Here is a 19,482-nt window from a genome sequence, read left to right as displayed (position 1 = left end):
CTACACCCACAAAATAAGCCACACCCACAGTATGGCAGTAAAAAATTTGGCTGCCCATTACTGGCTATCTGGGAGCTACATCTGCCAAGGGCATGAGTGACAGGATTCTCCCTCCATGTGCTTCCTGGCTGGAACTTGGAAGTGGAGTCAATAAAGTAGATCTGGCTTTCAAAAAGGAGGACAATTTCATTCATTGCCAGGTCAAGGTCAGTGATGTTTTGCCTTCATCGCAGTCTAGAATCTTCTCTCAGATTTTCTACAATGTGAAAGAAAATTATACTTCAAAGGACTGAGAACTCTTTCAGCCCAATCCACTTCACAGGGTTGCTATTGTCAAGAAAACTGGAAAGAGTATTAGGTACGTTAAAACTATTTCACACTCATTATTCAAGTGAATATGATTGCTTTTCCATATAACTTTGTGAACTTGAAAAAAGAAAAGTGTTGGGTATAGTAATAGCTATTTCCTATCTTACCAATTAGACGCCCGGTTTCTGAACTCATGTTTGCATCTTCCTAACAAAATAACTTTTTCTGCCATGTATTCATATCATTTTCATTTCTTCCTCAGGCCATAGCTGAGAAAGCTTAAAGTCATCTTTTAACAGTTTCACTTTTAAACCAGTTTTCTTCTCTCATCATGTTGTCGTTGTTTTGACCATGAATACAATTTAGCTTCCTTCACTGATTAAATTGTTATTGTTTCAATCAGAAATTGAGATATTCCTGACTATTACTGGCAAGTTTAGGCTTGCTTAAACTTGGGCATTCTCTTTTCTGTCCTATTACTGAGAAATGTTCTCCATGGCCATTTTATTTGAGGTTGCAATACCTGGTTTTTGAAGAAGCAATTGTCCAACATAATGCTTCCAACAGTCAGTGTTCTCTCTAAATTTTTTTGGGGGTGGGCGGAAAAGTATAGTGTCTGAGCGACAGTCCCTTCAGGACTGGGCGACACAGAAATAATAATAAAATTTCCCTCTCGGCTTCTGGGCAGGTTTGGAAAACTCTGAGTTGATGATGATTTTTAAGTGAGCGATTGCTCACTGCTCAGCTTAGAGGGAACAGTATTTGTTAGAGTCTTAAACTTCTTGTAAACAAAGTATGACACTCTTTTAAGAACTAGATTAACTTTTTTTCCTGATGGCACTCATTCTGAACTAAACAAAAGATCAACTTAAATTAGGAAAGATATCCAAGTTCTATGATCTGTCGACATTAGTTGCTTTAATTTACCTTGTCTCTACTAACATGAGTTTTGTGTGGCTAAACATTTGACTCTCCAGACAGTCCTTTGAATCAATAGACTTGCTTATCATGTTGGATGTGAAATCCAAAGGTAAATTTCATCCAGTACATTCAAGTACATTAAATGAGATAGAAACATAGGAAGGTATTAAAGATCTAATTGTAACTTATTCCTGTTGTCCTTTTTTGTGACTTTGGAGCATTGAGCAGCAACTGTTGAGCCAGATATTAGATTGTTCTAACATGATCACACAAACCACATATTATGCATCACAATTTTATTATGAAATCACTGTCTCCGACTTCAGCCATTTTTCAACAAGAATTGAGAGATGCATGGAAATGATAAGATAATATTAATTGAATACTATTGAGTATGAATACAATACAATGAATATGTTATGAATGAATGAATATGCTGATATGAATATGTTGATAATAAAATAAAATTGATCCCAGAAACATTTATATAAGAGTAAGTTACATTGATCCCAGAGTTTTAAAACATGCATACTCCAACTTGTAGCCGGAAATCTTTCATTTTTTGGCATTAGTTTCATTGGGATCATAAGAAAACTGCCTGCATTTCTTATCCATGGCCAGTCAATTTGTGAAATGAATCATCTTCAGAAAAAATATTGTGAGAAAAATCTGGAAGGGCAGTTCTAGGACATATAAGCAGGGAGAACGCAGAGAAAACATTGGCATATTATTACTTCTGCCTGGCTGAGTTCTAAATTTCCTAGGAACTGGAGGTTGAATGCTATCATAAAACAATTGTATTGTTAGTAATTGTAGCTGTTAGGTAGATAATTAACATAAATGAGCTCCAATCACTCTCTTTTAATGTCCAAGGAATTGATTTTTCTGGTGCACAATGCATTTAGATATGCTGTTGATGATATGCAGTTATGTGTTTATGAACTCTCAAAAGAAAAGGAACCAGGGGTACAAGATGCTTGTATTTCATGTGTGTTAATTCTTAATATGCTTTATAATGAGATTAATATTTACAGCTATGAAAGATGTTCCATTGTAGGTTACACAGTGTTTTTGAATTTATCTTCAGAGGGCTGCACAGATCCAATAAAGCATTCAGTAGCAATAAAATAGATTACAATGAATTCATGAACCTATTTTCCCTTGAGAGATGATATATTGTTTTCTTTTTCTTATGGGTTCTGCTTTTTAAGTATGTATCAAATGTGAATCTTTAGCTCCCTGTACCCAAGGATCCAAAATTGCCCTTTTTAAAAGCAGCAGTAGAAGAATTGATGTGCTGAGTTTCTTTGTGCCTTATAGTTTTGTTAAGCCAAAAGAGAATTTGAGGATTGAGAGCTCCTTGTAGATTTAAAACAATCACAATGCAGATTTCAAAGATTAACATTTCTTCATCTCCCCCTTCTCTCTCTTCTCTCTCTCTCTCTCTCTCTCTGTGTGTGTGTCTATTGGAATAATGATTCAGGGAATGGATCACTGGTCCATTTCAATTACCTTTATTGTGTTTTTAGATGCTTGATTAAATCAGGGTAGGGTTGACTTTAAGCCTATAAGGGTGTACTTTATTTTTTATTGTGATCCTGAGATGAATTAATTACAGCCAGATATAAAATTAAAACTGGGGCTGGCACTGGCCCGCTGGCTGGCCAGGGACGGAGGTGCCAGCCCCACACCCATGCCCAGTGCAGCGCCAGCATGTATGGCATCCAGCAACACGTCCAGCTGCCACCATCGGTGCCTCTGCCCTGGAGCTCCCGCTTGCAGCCGACTGCCCTGCCGCCACCCCATGGCTACTGCCCAATGCTGCTGTTGCCGGCGTGGTGTACGAGAGAAAGAGACAGAGAAAGAGTGAGATAGCATGAGAGAGAGAGAGAAGGAGAGCAGGAGAGAGGGGGGAGGAGAGAGAAAGAGAGAGAAAAAGAAAGAGAAAGGAAGCAAGAGAGAGGGAGAAAGAGTGAGAAAGAAAGCAAGAGAGAGAGAGAGAGAAAGGGAGAGAAAGAAAGAGAGAGAGAGAAAGGGAGAGAGAAAGAGAGAGAAAAAGAGAGAGAAATGTTTTTTTAAATGACCCTACACCAAATAAATGTCTACAAGGCCAGCTCTTTGATATTGGATTTTCTCAATATTTTTAACAAGTCTGTCAAGGTTTTGTGACTAGTATCCTAGCGTGGTGATAAGCCCATCTAATGTGTTTAGCAGAATAAATCTAGCTTTTTTATGATTAGGTCTGTCCCTAGTAAAAATATCTATTATCCGGAATATAATCTTGAATGAAAATATTGATTGGGCATCTGATGCAGTTGGATTGCAGATGAAAGAACTCTTTGGATGAATAGGATTGAACAGAGAGTGGGTCTTTTTTTTTAAAGCCAATCTAAAATCTGTTAGTGGCTCTACAAGCAGTAAAGAGAGTTTAATTTCCTGTTGCACTGTGAGTAGACAGTGCTAGCAATGCTTTTTAGTAGTGTACAATATGTCTCCCCCTCCCCCATAAAGATATTTGTGCAATGGAACAGTCAAGGCTAGGTGCAGTGTTCATTATTCTGACCAATAACAGATTCGATTAGATTCACTTCAGTTTGGACGTCAAGATTGGGGCAGGTCATAGAAAGTAACATGGCAATTGTTTGAGGGGGTTCATATGGATTCTTTTCAGTGAGGGTTACAGTATATACATTTATGTAACTAGGGCTAGTTGCCAGCAACAGCTCTTCTCTCCATTAGATGTTGTTCTTTTAAAACATGGTGTCAGCGAACCAAATAGCAATTGAGAAATAAATTACATTCCACTCCTGTGTTCTCACACAAGATTGGATTTATTAACATGGCCAGTTTGGATTCGTGGCATGTTTATTCCAACACTGTATTACCCTTCAGTTCCCATCCAGGTCAAAGTTCATTTTATATCCCCACACCCACAAATGGAATCATGTGGACCAATCCGGTGCAGGGATCACTGTCTCCCTTATTCTTAGAGAGGATGTTCTTGAAGAGGAGTTCTTGGAGAGGGGTGGCATACAAATCTAATTTTATTATTATTATTATTATTATTATTATTATTATTATTATTATTATTATTATTTATTCAGTTGACCTCAGACTCTGCATAAAGGAATGTGTGTGTGCATCAATCTCTCTCTCTCTCTCTCTCTCACTCCCTCCCTCACGTTTTCCTTATCGCTGCTAATTGTGTCAGGCCAAAAACCTCTAACTTGGGTATTGGACAAAATAAATACATAAATAACTGTTGTGGTTAGCTCTGGCCCAGCTCCTGCCCCAAGGACTGTGGATGTGGGGCAGACATCCACATGCTGCAGGCCTGTTTTGCCCCCGGTGGAATCTGCTTATGAAGGCTCCTCTGACCAAGAAGACATGAGTGACGGAGGAGAAGAGTGGGGCAGACAGCTCAGAAGGAGATCAATTATCCAGCTCCTCCTTGGATTCAGAACAAGAGTTAATGATACAGTAACACATGTGGAGAGCGATGCATAGGCAACAACAACTGAGAGATTATTATCAAAGAAAATGAGGCCACCTGTGGTTGGGTGGGGCTTTGGTAATTAGTGAGGCTGCTATAAATAGCAGCCTGTGGGTTTGGCCATTGTGGAGGATTATCTGATCGTTGTGTTTCGTGCCTGCTTTGCTGACTTTGACCTTTTGTGTGCTGATTTTTCCCCACTTTGAAACTAAACCAGAGCAAAGTGTGTTTCACTTTGTGAAAGAAGAAGGACTGTGAATTGCCTCACAGCTGCAAGCTAAATATCACAGAACTGATAAGGGACTTGTACAAATTACCAGTTTGTTTGGAGACAAGTGCTCTTTGCTCTACAAAAAGAGTGCTTCGTTTATTTGCATTTTCATTATAAAGAACATAGTTTTGAATTTTCAAATGTGTGTGTGTCTGAAATTTGTACCTGTGAATTTTCGGGAGGAGTCTACCAGAGAGCCCGACATAACAATAACTAACTAAATAAATAAATAACTTCACATAATACTTTGGGTCTGACACATGGTCTTAATGGGTACTGAAGACAAGAGGTTAAGCCTAGGTACAAACAGTGCTTAATTAGTTTGTTAGCCAATGATATTTAAGTATTGGGCTGTCTGACTTATTTGTTTTTACCTGTTTTTTGTTTTTCTAGTTTGTGTACACCTCCCAGAATCCATCCACTTCACTGAGTGGCTAGTACATTCAAATAAATAAAACAAATAAATATGTCAAAATTCATCCCAAACTCATTCCCATTCCACATTAAGAAAAGGATTGATGGATGCTTTCCTAACAACTGGTGATGTTTGGTGAGAAAGAAGTGGCAAAAACTGGGACAATGATTTCCTTAATATGTTTTGGACACCTACATTTAGATCCATTTTGTAATTTGTATCATATTATGGCAGAATAGTGATTGCCATAATATGAGGTCAGCCATTATTGTCATAGTTTTCTGCCAGTTCAGAGACTATTATATTTTTGTACTTTGCCTTAGACATGAAAAAGAACCCAAAATGTAGCATACATAGTAATGGATTGTATTCAGTCTTTACTATCAAAGAGATAAATTATTGAAATGGTTTAACATGAAGAGTAGTAAGCACTGGGCACAAGTAGCATTAATTTATTTCACACAAGACAATAATGATTAAGGATACCTTTTTCAAGTATACAAGTGATTTATACTATGTGGCTTCAGTTACCCGTGTTATTATTTCAGAAGCAGTCCCACTGATTTTAAGAAGATTACTTCAGAATATAATGTCTGAGAAGTATGTTATAAGGGCTTGTTCATATGCTTCCACTTGTGGTAATAAGAAGATATTTCTGAAGCTGTGGATTCATCCCCTGATCTTCTTTGCAAAGCTGGAATCAGTGAAATCGCTCATCTGTAAAAAGATTACAGAACAGAAATGATAGATTACAGTTTGTGAAACAACTCCAGTAAGTAATTTAACAAGTGTTAAACATATGTAGATAGTATGAAACCTTTCAAACATACCTTTATAATTATTTGACATACATATCTGTATAATTATTTCAGATTTATAGAAGTTCTGCATAGGCCTTATACTATCAGAGAAAATACATGGAAGAGGAGGCTACCTAGCAAAATTTCTTGAATAAGTAGACTGTATTATGCTCTAGAATGAGTCTACTACTATGAATCCTATGAGGATTGCCATAGTGGCATCTGCAAATATTTTTCTTGGTTCGATTCTGTTCTGTTTGTTCTGTTATATACTATCCTACCCTATCATACTGTACCCTATTTATTTTATTTCAATGTAAGTAAAATTAAATAAAAATATATTGTGCTACTGAAGAAAACATAAAGTATAAACTTTATTTTAAAGGGTGTTTCTGGATCTCACATTTACCCAATGAGCACTCTTAGAAAATTACTGTGACAGTAGTCAGCAGCTTAGAGCTGTCTGTAGTGAGTCTATGTGCCCAGAAAGAAACTGGAGAAAGGTAAATGGTAGAGAACATCCTGAGAGATTAGAAAGGATAGTGAGAAACAGCATCAATTCATCTTTAAACAACATATAATGGCTGTTATATGATGTGTCATGCCTAGAACAGAAGCTATGTTATGAAAATGTCCATGATATGCTCTCGGAATTCTAAAAGTGTTCATCAGCTTTAAAATATTGATTTGAAACTTTATACTAAAATAGATTTTCTTAAACCATGACTTTCAGGTGCATTGGGATAATTACTCCAGAAATATCAAATACCATAGCCCATAGGCAATATGGCCACACATTGTTTTATTTTATTTTTTACTGGTATGAAATCTCTCAAAGAAGCCACAGATTATAATAATGCTTCACATTATAATTATTATAATGTGAACTATAATGGTAAAGAAAAACAGGGAGAAAGGGAAAAGGGATATAATAAAGCTATGATTATTAAAGGAGAATTAATATGGGAAAATAAATAGTACTGATTATGATTAATATATATATATATATATATTGGGAAGTATCTGGGACTTCAACTGAACATATTAGGGAAGATTGTTATTTTCAGAAATATGGTGAAAACAAATAGTTGAAAGATTATTACACTGAGATGTTTAGTGAAAATCAGATTAGGGATTAGGGTTTATTATTATATTGGGCATGATAGTGAAAGATATATAGAGTAGGGAAAAGTATTACATTGAGAATGACAGTGAAATTAAATAGATTAGGGAAGATTATCACACTGAGTTTGATAGTGGAAGATATATAGACTAGGGAAGATACATAGATTAGGTAAGATTATCACACTGTGAATGGCAGTGAAACCAAATAGATTAAGGAAGATTATTACACTGGGAATGACAGTGATATACAGACTAGGGAAGATTATTACACTGGATTTGACAGTGGAAGTTATAGATTAGGGAAGATTATTACACTGGGAATTACAGTGGAAAACATATAGATTAGGGGAAATTATTATTGTACTGGGATTGATAATGGAAGATACTTTCAGTGAAAAATAAATAGAAAAATATGTTACATTATAATTATGATTTGCTAAATTAGAAATGATATATTTGTAAAATGAAAGGAATTATATAATGTTTAAGCATAGAAAGAAGATAATATAATTTAAACTCTTAATAATAACCTCCCCCCCCCGTATTGCTATTGTTATAATTAGATTTAAGGTATGATATGAACCAATATTTTTTTCCTTGTTGTATGAGGAGAGGTAAATTTGGAACTTTCCTTGTAAAGGGAAATTATATTAAAATGAGGGATTAAAAAACATGAATGAGATAAGTAAGAATATAAGAAATGGACTGAAGCACTATGGCATAGTTTTAGTAGAAAAAAGCAAATAGCCAAGGGAAATTCTTGATAGCTTATAGCAGTGACGGTGAGTCTTTTTTCCCTTGGATGCCAAAACAGTGCATGCGTGAGTGCCCACACCCAATATTCAATGCCTGAGGAGGGCAAAAACAGTTTCCCCCGCACCCCTCCCCAGAGGCCCTCTGGAGGCCAGAAATTGCCTGTTTCCCAACTTCTGGTGGACCCAGTAGGCTCGTGTTTCACCCTCCCCAGGCTCCAAAGACTTCCCTGGAGCCGGTTGAGGGTAAAAATGCCCTCCCTCATCCCCCTGGAGGCTCTCTGAAAGCCAAAAATTCCCTCCCAGAGCCTCTGTGTGAGCCAAAAATCAGCTGGCTTGCACACACATACATGTTGGAGTTAAGCTAGGCAACAGCTTGCGTGCCAGCAGATATGGCTCCGCATGCCACTTGCGGCACCCATGCCATAGGTTCACAATCACTGGCTTATAGCATTTTGAACCCAAATGAGAATAGAAAACATTGAAATCCGGATGACAAAATTTGAAAAGGAGGTAGCACAAGATCAATGATGTATACCAAACAAAATAGATAAAAAATTAAGAATTTTGATTTTGATACTATATTGTATTGTATTCTAATTTGAAGATATGTGAATTTGTATTTCTGTAAGGTGTGGAGGGAAAAATAAATTTAAAAAATCTAACACACACACCCAAAAAGAATCCAGAATGCTTGATACAGTCTTTGCTGCAAATTCTTTTTGCTTACTGTTGACCACCCAGAACATCTACACATACCACTATCTTAGAACAGTAACTCAAAATGAGATAATACAGTAATTAACAATGAAAGTCCAACAAAGTTTTGCAGTGCATCTGAAGCCAGCAAAATATTAGTGCTAATCTTGACTGCCTACCTGAACACAAGAACAAGGGGACATAATCTGAAGTTAGTTGGGGGAAAGATCAAAAGCAACATGAGAAAATATTATTTTACTGAAAGAGTAGTAGATCCTTGGAACAAACTTCCAGCAGATGTGGTTGGTAAATCCACAGTTACTGAATTTAAACATGCATGGGATAAACATAGATCCATCTTAAGATAAAATACAAAAATAGTATAAGGGCAGACTAGATGGATCATGAGGTCTTTTTCTGCTGTCAGTCTTCTATGTTTCTATGCTTCTTGGCTTCATGCTGTCCGCTGCCAACATTTTTAGACACAGTAAACATACCAGTCTTTCCTCGTTTCCCACCATAGTCACAGTGAAGCTAAGCTCTCCAGACACTTCGTCATATTTCCTCATCTTAGCCTTTGGGAGACTTATGTTTGTCTCATTAACTCTGTCTCTCTCCTCTTTGTTTTCATCTCTGTTAAATATTTTTCAATGGTGTCTCTTAAGGGTTTGTTATCTGCATTTCATATCCCCCTACTCCCTGCGGCAAAAAGAGCATATTCTCTGGGATCATATGCCCCCTTTGGCATTGCTTCGTACCCCATCCCCAGTGGGCCTGCCCCACTATTTGAGAAACAGTGCATTGTTGTAAGTAAGCCATTGCTTTAATGGTGCATTTATAATCTAGTGCATTATTAACCTTTAAGAGAAGCCAGTGAAAATATAACTACAATGGAGACTGGCTATCAGATACCATTTTATAAATTATTATTTTTTTAATTGGTAAGACGGTTTATGTCATGTCATACTTTTCACTCTACAGTATTCTGCTGCTATTTTGTACATCACTGGTGTCAAACTCACTGCGTCACATTGCCATCACATGACTTTTTTCCCTTCACGGAATGTGTAGCCTGTGTATGACTCATCCAAACCACGAGCCACCAGTTTGATGTCCCTGTTGTATATAAAGGGATTAAAGCGGGATTGTAAGGATTGCAAACTTAACTGGAAATTATCTACAGTAATTTTTCAACAGTAATGGATCGACTGACTTGTTTAATTTAATCAAAGCATCCATGTTTCCTCCATATTGACCTATCAGTAGTATATTTATGGCAAAGAAAATCTTCCATCATAGATAGAAAATAATGGAGTAGCAACAGTCTCCATCTTTATTCTCAGGAGTATTTTTATTTTCCAGATATCTTTGTTGCCAGAGAAATTGGTTTCCCTCATGAGTGGCCAGACTCAATAATAAGCTGGAAAGAAGAGACTTAGAAAATCAGTGTATGTACACTCAGCTGTAATAACACTACAAAATTCAAAATGATGCCTAAAATTAAGTTAAAATGTGGAATGTCTTAGATCTTCAAACATATTTTTCTTTCAAATACAAATGTGGGGATTTTATGATTCTCAATTAAAATTAAATAGGCTGCTAAGGACCACCTAAAATTGCTTCTTGTCTCAGAATACATCACTTCAATCAATTGTATGAAATATCATGTTAAACATCAGATTTACAGATACAGGATAACCCCATGTCACATGGATAATGAATCAGAAATGAAGGATTTCTTTTTTTAAAAAAAGCCACACTTTTCTATAACATTCATGGGTATCTCACAATTACACAGCAGTTAAATGTACTGGTCCATTTACTGGATAAATAAAATATGCTTTACTATCCTCATTGATGCAATCTTTGTCAAATCAAGACTTGATAAGTTCTGACTTTGGCAGTCAGCGAAGTTTGTCGTTAGACTTAATTAGTGTTGCTCCATTATTATTATTGTTGTTGTTGTTGTTGTTGTTATTGTTATTGTTGTTGTTGTTGTTATTTATACAAACATAACAATGAGAAAACAATGAGAAAAAACCATAAAACATAAATTTGGGAAATTTACATTCTCTGCTCTTTCAGAAATTCAATCTGAGAATTTTCAATTTTTTCCTTATTTTTTGTTAACGCACTGCTTTGCATTTTCACATATTTATATACTTATCTTTGAATTTTATTTATTAATTTCTTGGATTATTTTTCTATGTAATTCCTTTTTTTTTTTTGTCCTTTCTTTCCAGGCAATTATAAAAATTTTCCCATATCTTAGAATATTCTGAGTCTTCTTTCCCTTCTAGCTTCTTTGACACTGTAAAATACTAGATTACAACGTTCTAATGAATCTCTGTTTATTTGCAATAGGAAATAACAGGCGGCTGTAACACTTTCTCTCAGCCGCTTTCACTGACAAGAAGACGCGTAAGACAGGGAGCCGAGCTATTTATATAGCTCGCCCAGCAACAGCGGCGGCTGACAGCCCCTTAATATTGGCGCCTAAAGTCAACAGCCAATCAGCAAACGGTAAGCTTTTAACAGTACTTCTGCTTAACAACAAAAAGCATACTTTACCTAGAAACAATCCCTAATACATATATTTCTAATACATAACACCCCTCCCCTTTTTAGTTAGTTTATTATACCATAATTTATTCAGACAAGTATGTGATATAATCATTTAACCGCGCAGGTCTTCTGGGTGTCCTGTCAGATCGACGCTGCTCCTGGAAGACCTGGGAATCAACGGAAGAGGAAGGTTCTTCCTGTCCAGAGGAATATGAATCTCCACGGCTGGCATGCTGTATGGAAGGTGCAGCGCTGGAGGGGGCAGTCTGTCCAGGTAAGTCCCAATCAATTTGTTCGGTTTCTGCCCGATTCCTGCTCAGCCTGTTATAACTCCCTGCAGGGAGTGAACGAGTAGAGATGCCAGTATTATTATTATTATTATTACCCATTTGTGTTCTTCCCGGTGTCTCTTGCCTGCTTCTAATGTGGTCTATATGCCTTTGCCAAAGGCGACCATCTAATAAGGTGATTTTGTAAGTTTTTGGTCCAGTTTTATCAGTTATTATGCCACGTTCCCATTGCTTCCCCCTGTCAAAATTTTTGACAAATACATGCTGACCAATAAATACTTCTCTTTCTGGGATAGAGATATTAAGATTCTTATGTTGCACAAAAGAGGGGTGCAGTCTGTCCAGAGGAGACCTCAACCTCCTCCCCATCAATAGCTCAGCTGGACTCTTGTTTGTGGATACACTTGGTGTAATGTGTTGAGCGAGGAGGAAAGTGTCCAGTCTCTCTTGTATCTCCCCTGGGGAAGACCTCTTAATGGCCTCTTTGGCCACTCGGACATATCTTTCAGCCATTCCGTTAGCCCACGCTGCGTGGACTGATGTCAATGCGTGTCTGATTCCTAAGTGTGCTAGGAAGCTCCTGAATTGAGAGGATGTGAATTGGGGGCCATTGTCCGATACCAGGACGTCTGGGCACCCATGAATAGCAAACAGTTTCCTTAAAGCCATTATAATAGTAGTTGATGTAGTGGACCCCAATACCAAAACTTCCAACCATTTAGAGTACGCATCTATTACAATGAGGAACATATTATTTCCCACTGGCCCTGCTAGATCTATATGTACTCTGGACCAAGGGCTCTTGGGCAAGTCCCACTCTGCAGGGGAGGTTTTGGGAGGATTTGGCCGAGATTCTTGGCACTGTGGGCACGTGGCCACCCAATCTTCAATAGCTTTATCCATACCAGGCCACCATACATATCCTCTGGCCAGGGCCTTCATCCTGACCACACCTGGATGACCTTTGTGTAATAATTTTATTACCTGTAACCTGAGGGTGGGGGGAATGACTACCCTGTCTCCCCATAGAACACAATCATGCATGACAGAGAGTTCCAAGCGTTTGGTCTTATACTCTTGCACACTATGGTCCTCTCCATTTGGTGGCCAACCTTTTAAAATAAATTGCAAGACAGAATGTAATAAGGGGTCTTTCTTGGTTTCTATGGCCACTTCATGGGCAGTAACTAAAGGGTCATTTTGCAAATCAATAAGTAAGACATCAGATGCCGGGGCGGGGTCTTCCACCTTGAGTCCTAAAGGGCAACGGCTAAGCCCATCAGCATGGTTGATCAACGACCCCCCTCTATGAATAAGTACATAATCATAGCCTGCAAGGAAGATTGCCCACCTGGACATTCTAGGGGACATGAATGGGGGGGTAGGGCGCCCAGTGGCTATTAGACCCAATAGAGGCTTGTGGTCTGTAATTAATTGGAAGGGGCGGCCTAATAAATAATGGTGAAATTTTTTCACCCCAGCCACCAGAGATAGAGCCTCTCTATCTATTTGGGCATAGTTCCTTTCAGCTGATGATAAAGTTCTTGAAAAATAAGCCACAGGGGCTTCTTGCCCATTAGGTAATATGTGGGCTAAAACACTTCCCACGCCGTAGGGTGAAGCATCGCAGGTGAGCCTAAGTGGAAGGGTTGAGCTGTATTGGATGACAACACTGTTGGAAGACAGGAGATTTTTTATAGTTTGGAATGCTTGTTGTTCCCTATCTCCCCATGTCCACACTGCCCCCTTGTGGAGAAGGCGATGAAGCGGCTCAGCTGCAGAAGCCTTTTGACGTAAAAATACGGAATAAAAATTTAAAAGTCCCAAAAAGGCTTGTAACTCAGCCTTACAAGTGGGTGCAGGTGCCTCCTTGATGGCCCTGACTTTATCCTCTGTGGGGTGAATACCCTGGGCATCTATCCGGAATCCTAAAAACTCAATCGAAGATGTTTCCCATACACATTTCTCAGGTTTTAAACGTAAACCCTTATCTTCCAAACGTGAGAGCACTTGCCTAATGCGGCTATACAGTTGGCTAGGGTTGTCCCCACAAATTAAAATGTCGTCAAAATACGGGACCACCCCCGTGAGGCCCATGAGAAGACGTTCCATCAAACGCTGAAAAATACCTGGGGCCACACTAACCCCAAACTGCAGACGAGTACACTTGAATGCCCCTCGATGGGTTACAATAGTCTGGGCCAAGGCTGTGGCATCATCTACGGTGAGTTGCTGATATGCCTGCGCCAAATCCAAGCGGGCAAATAGAGACCCCGATCCTAAGGTGTGTAGCAGCTGTTGCACCACAGGTATGGGGTAGGAATTATGCTGCAGCGCTTTGTTTAAAGTGGATTTATAGTCTGCACACACTCTGAGTGTGCCATCTGGTTTCAAAGGTGTCACTATAGGAGTCTCCCAGGGTGCTTGTTCAACGGGCACTAGAATGCCTTGATGCTGCAGCTTTTGTAATTGTTCATCTAATTTCTCAAGTAATGGAAGTGGCACTCGTCGAGGTTTAAGTCTAAGGGGGGGGACGTTAGGATCCAACGAAAACGAGATAGGGGGACCTTTGTATGTGCCCAAACCCTCTTTAAACACCTCAGGAAATTCATGGACAAAATCAGGCACTCCATTTTTCCCTAGTGCAGTAATCTTGTGGAGGCCAGTGACAGCTAATCCTAACGGAGCCATCCACTCTAAACCTAACAATGAATGGTTTGCCCCTTCCACAACAAGTAATGGCAGAATAAGATGTACATTCTTAAAAGTGACTGGCACATTAACTCTACCCAATACCCTAATAGGGTGTCCTTGGAAGTCATTTATAGAAATGTCCAGCGGTTGCAAGGTGTCCCGAGAGAGAGATGGCACATAAAGGTGCAACTTGTGCCACGGCATTAAAGTATATTTGGAGCCAGTGTCAAGCTCCATGGGACATGGCTGGTGATTGAGTAGGATGGGGACAATAATTTTATTCACTGGGGGGGAAAAAGGAGATTTAAGTTTGGGCCAACAAGAGTTACCTCGGGGGATCCACGGACGTCGATTCCCTCTGTTAAACTGCCCTGGGGAGCGAGGAAAACGCTGGGCAGGAAAAGGAGGCAGGAGATGAGGAGAAGCAGAGAAGTCATCTGAAATGATGGCCCGGCAGGCAGGGGCGATGTGTCCTCGCTTGTCACAGCGTCGGCAGATGGAGTCTTTGAACGGGCAGCGGGATCGTGGATGTTGTCCTCGGCATCCGGCACAGGGCTGGTAAGCTGGACGGAGCTGTCTCGATGTTTGTCCCCTAATTTGGCAGCAGTAGTCATCAAACTGATCTTGCTCTTGCAGTTGGTAATCGTAGGGCCGAGTCATTAGGGAACGGTGGCCGTCCGAGATTTTAGACACAGTGGGAAGCTTGTCATTAGACTTAAGATCGGCTGCTGCGGCTTCAGCCACCTCAGCCGTTTGTGCTGCCTTAATAACGTCTTGAAGGGTTGACTCTTCAGCAGCTAGTAACTTATTTCGAATGGTGACATTTCGCATGCCAAAAATAATGGCATCAGTCAACCTTGCCTCAGGATTTTCGAACTGACATTTTGCTAAAATAGTTCTGAGGCGAGTCGCAAATTGGTTAATAGACTCGCCTTCAGCCTGAGCTGTGCGCGAGAATTGATGCCGATACACTCTAGCAGGCTTCGTTGGTTTGAAATGTGAAGCCAGTTTCTCCTTTAAAGTGTCCCACGGAACCGAGTTGGCGGGCTCCGGATCAGTCAAGGTGCCGGCTAATTCAAAAATTTGGGACCCACAATAATTCAAAAAGAGAGCCCTCTTTCTGCTGTCTTCAGCATCATGCATGCCTGCAGCTTCCAAAAAAATGTCAAATTTCGCCATATACGCTGTCCAAGTAGACCTCTCAGGGTCAAATAGTTCAGGAGGCTGGATAATCGAAGGGGTCGACATTCTGGATTTTTATAAATTTTTGTGATAAAAATAAATGTCCTCTAGACCCTCGTCGCCAATGTAAAATACTAGATTACAACGTTCTAATGAATCTCTGTTTATTTGCAATAGGAAATAACAGGCGGCTGTAACACTTTCTCTCAGCCGCTTTCACTGACAAGAAGACGCGTAAGACAGGGAGCCGAGCTATTTATATAGCTCGCCCAGCAACAGCGGCGGCTGACAGCCCCTTAATATTGGCGCCTAAAGTCAACAGCCAATCAGCAAACGGTAAGCTTTTAACAGTACTTCTGCTTAACAACAAAAAGCATACTTTACCTAGAAACAATCCCTAATACATATATTTCTAATACATAACAGACACCATATCCATCTCTGCACAATCCATCACATTTGTTTGTTTGTTTGTTTGTTTGTTTACTTACTTACTTACTTACTTACTTACTTACTTACTTACTTACTTACTTACTTACTTACTTACTTACTTACTTACTTACTTACATATTTACTTACTTACTTGATTTCTATGCTGCCCCTCTCCCTTCTTCTGGTATTCTATCGGATTTTCACTGTTGAGCATATATTATCCTTGCAGCTGTTAAAATGTGAATAATCAAATATCGAACTTCTTTCTTTAATTTCTTTTAAAAATATCCAGTAAATATAATTCTGGGTTTTTTTCCACTTCTTTGTTTGTTATTTCTTTTATCCATTCCCCCACCTTGTTCCAATAATTTTTGACTGCTGGACAGGTCCCCCATTGATGATAAAATGTTCCTTTTTCTTTTTTATACTTCCAACACAATGGAGAAACATTTGGGAACATTTTAGATAATCTTTCTGGTGGCAAGTGCCAACAATAGAACATCTTGTACTGGTTTTCCTTGAATGCATTAGATCTGGTTGTCTGCCAATTAAAAGTCCAAAGTCTTTCCCATTTTTCTAATTTTCTAATTCAATTGAATACCCAACCCCCCCCCCCCCCAACTTATGTAGTGTTGCTTCTAATGTGAATTGGGCTGGCACACTGCATAGGAATTGAGAGGATTCTCCATTCAGTCTTCCTGCTGCAATCTCTCACACTCTTTGGGATCAGAATGGGCCGATTCTTCTTGCCCTACTCACTACAGGCAACTTGACACAGGACAACTCACTGCAAGATGATTAAAAGTTGAATAAATTTCAATGGAACTATGGTGAATAATAATAAAATAAAGTCAATCCAAAAATACAAGTGCTGCAATAATTTGACGAAAACGTGGTGATCAAAGCAACTGAATGAAATCATTAATATAGCATTGAATTGTCCTGCAGTGAGTTGTCCTATGGCAAGTTGGCCATGATGAATTGTCCGTGATGAGTTGTTCCATGATGAGTTGGTCATGGCAAGTTTGCCATGGTGAGTTGTCCATAGCGAGTTGTCCATAGCGAGTTGTGCTAAACCCTTTTGGGAAAGCCCTTTTGGTATGCTACCATAGTTCAATCTATTCAGTCTCTCCCAGTGATGGCGAACCCATGGCATGGGTGCCACAGGTGGCACACAGAGCCATATCTGCTGGCACACGAGCCGTTGTCTTAGCTCAGCTTCAGCATGCATATGTGTGCCAGCCAGCTGATTTTTGGCAAGCACACATGTGTTTTTGGCTTCCAGAGAGCGTCTTGGCAGATGGGGAGGGTGTTTTAACCTCTCCCAGCTCCAGGAAAGCATTTGGAGCCTGGGGAGGGGAAAACACAAGCCTACTGGGCCCACCAGTAGTTGAGAAACAGGCCATTTACAGCCTCCATAGGGCCTCCAGGGGGAGTGGGGGAGGCTGTTTTTGCACTTTCCAGCAATGAATTATGGGTGTGGGCACTTGCGTGCATGCAATAGCATGTGCGCACACTCTTTCAGCACCCAAGGAAAAAAAGGTTCGTCCTTACTGGTCTATCCCATTCCTCTTTTCACAGGTTTAATGTGTCAGTGCCAACACTGAAGTGTATTGAAGTCCTTTCAGAATGCATGGGCTTAATATAATATATATTGCAGTTAATATAACACACACACACCTATACACACATACAACAAAAACACCCCCACCAAGAGGCAAGGTCCTGGGTTTTGATTTATCACATACATCGTAGCAGAATATTTACAGTATGTAAATTCCATAAAGCTCAATATTTTTTTAAAAAAGAAAGCTGCATAAAAAGAATTGAAAACTTAAGAGCTGTTTTTAGATGCCAACTTACCCAGAGGGAAATCAAGTGAAAGTTTACAGAGGTAATATAGGTGATTGATGGTGACAAGGAAGTGAGAAAAGCAAAAACACCTCACTCACTGCTTGCACAGCAGGAGAACAACTGCTGGAAGCAAGGCAGCAACTTGTCAATCTCTTCAGGCCTGAAGATCCTCAGCTGAGAAGATAAGGCTCTGCACACTGGTAGGACAGCCTGAGAAGCTGCTGCATTTCTAGCCCTCCACTGAGGCATTATAATAAGCTGGATTTTAGACCCCTGATCTGGATTGACAGGTCCAGATTCAACAGACAGTTCAGAGTTATATTTCCCCTAACTCTTCCATATCTGCTGTGGTTGGCTTCAGACCAGCTCCTTTGGCTGCTGATTTTGATGCAGAGGAGTGGGAGCAACCCTTGCTTTATTTTTACAAGCCTACGTGTGTGTGTTTGATTAATTACTTCGTTCCTGGGTGGCCCGCGGCCAGGCAGAACACATATCTGAGTCGGGTGGGATGAGAAATCATTTTTTTTATTTGTTTGTTTGTTTGTTTGTTTGTTTATTTATTAGATTTGTATGCTGCCCCTCTCCGCAGACTCGGGGCGGCTAACAACAATAAAAAGACAACGTAAACAAATCTAATATTTAAAAAATATAAAAAACCCAATTTAAGAGATCAGTCATACATACAGTCATACCATACATAAATTTTATAAGCCTAGGGGAAGGGAATATTTCAATTCCCCCATGCCTGACGACAGAGGTGGGTTTTTAAGAGCTTACGAAAGGCAAGGAGGGTGGGGGCAACTCTGATATCTGGGGAGAGTTGGTTCCATAGGGTCAGGGCCGCCACAGACAAGGCTCTTCCCCTGGGTCCTGCCAAATGACATTGTTTAGTCAATGGGACCCGGAGAAGGCCAATTCTGTGGGACCTAACTGGTCACTGGGATTCGTGCGGCAGAAAGCGGTCCCAGAGATATTCTGGTCCAATGCCATGAAGGACTTTATAGGTCATAACCAATACTTTGAATTGTGACCGGAAACCGATCGGCAACCAATGCAGATTGCGGAGTGTTGGTGTTACAGGGGCATACTTAGGAAAGCCCATGATTGCCCTCGCAGCTGCATTCTGCACGACCTGGAGTTTCCGAACACTTTTCAAAGGTAGCCCCATGTAGAAAGCGTTTTGTTCCGTACAAGGCTCTTTGAATCTGGGTTCCTCGCAGATGACCGACCTTCTACTTCTAAAATTTCCTAAATAGCCATGCACAATGGACAGCAGATGGCCTCAGGTGTGCAAGGATGTCATCGTGCAAATGACATGAGACACATACTGTACGTTACATAATTTGCATCATTTGAAGCCCTGTTGCCATGATGTACCTGACCTCATCATGGCTTCTATCAGATATCTATGCAACCCAGTGCAACTATTGCTGAGAATTCTGGGTGTTGGGGAAGGTTGTCCTAGTACAGTGATGGCGAACCTATGCCACGGGTGCCACAGGTGGCACATGGAGCCGTATCTGCTAGCACGCGAGCCATTGCACTAGCTCAGCTTCAGTGTGCATGTGTGTGCCAGCCAGCTGATTTTTGGCTCACACAGAGGCTCTGGGAGGGTGTTTTTAGCTTCCAGAGAGCCTCCATGGGGGTGGGGAGGGCATTTTTACCCTCCCCCAGATCCAG

The 19,482-nt window shown here is 40.0% G+C and overlaps 1 long non-coding RNA gene across 1 annotated transcript; it reads left to right on the top strand.

The window, feature by feature from the left end:
• The first annotated feature begins 11,284 nt into the window (after nucleotides 1–11,284).
• LOC139168408 (uncharacterized) lies at nucleotides 11,285–15,768 on the top strand. Its single transcript, XR_011559286.1, has 3 exons — nucleotides 11,285–11,308; nucleotides 11,475–11,624; nucleotides 15,694–15,768. It is a non-coding gene; the product is annotated as an uncharacterized lncRNA (long non-coding RNA).
• The last annotated feature ends 3,714 nt before the right edge of the window (nucleotides 15,769–19,482 follow it).

The sequence above is a fragment of the Erythrolamprus reginae genome, chromosome 5 (genome assembly GCF_031021105.1).
Source record: "Erythrolamprus reginae isolate rEryReg1 chromosome 5, rEryReg1.hap1, whole genome shotgun sequence".
In the NCBI taxonomy this organism is placed as follows: Eukaryota; Metazoa; Chordata; class Lepidosauria; order Squamata; family Dipsadidae; genus Erythrolamprus; species Erythrolamprus reginae.
This window is presented reverse-complemented; position numbering and strand designations above follow the sequence as displayed.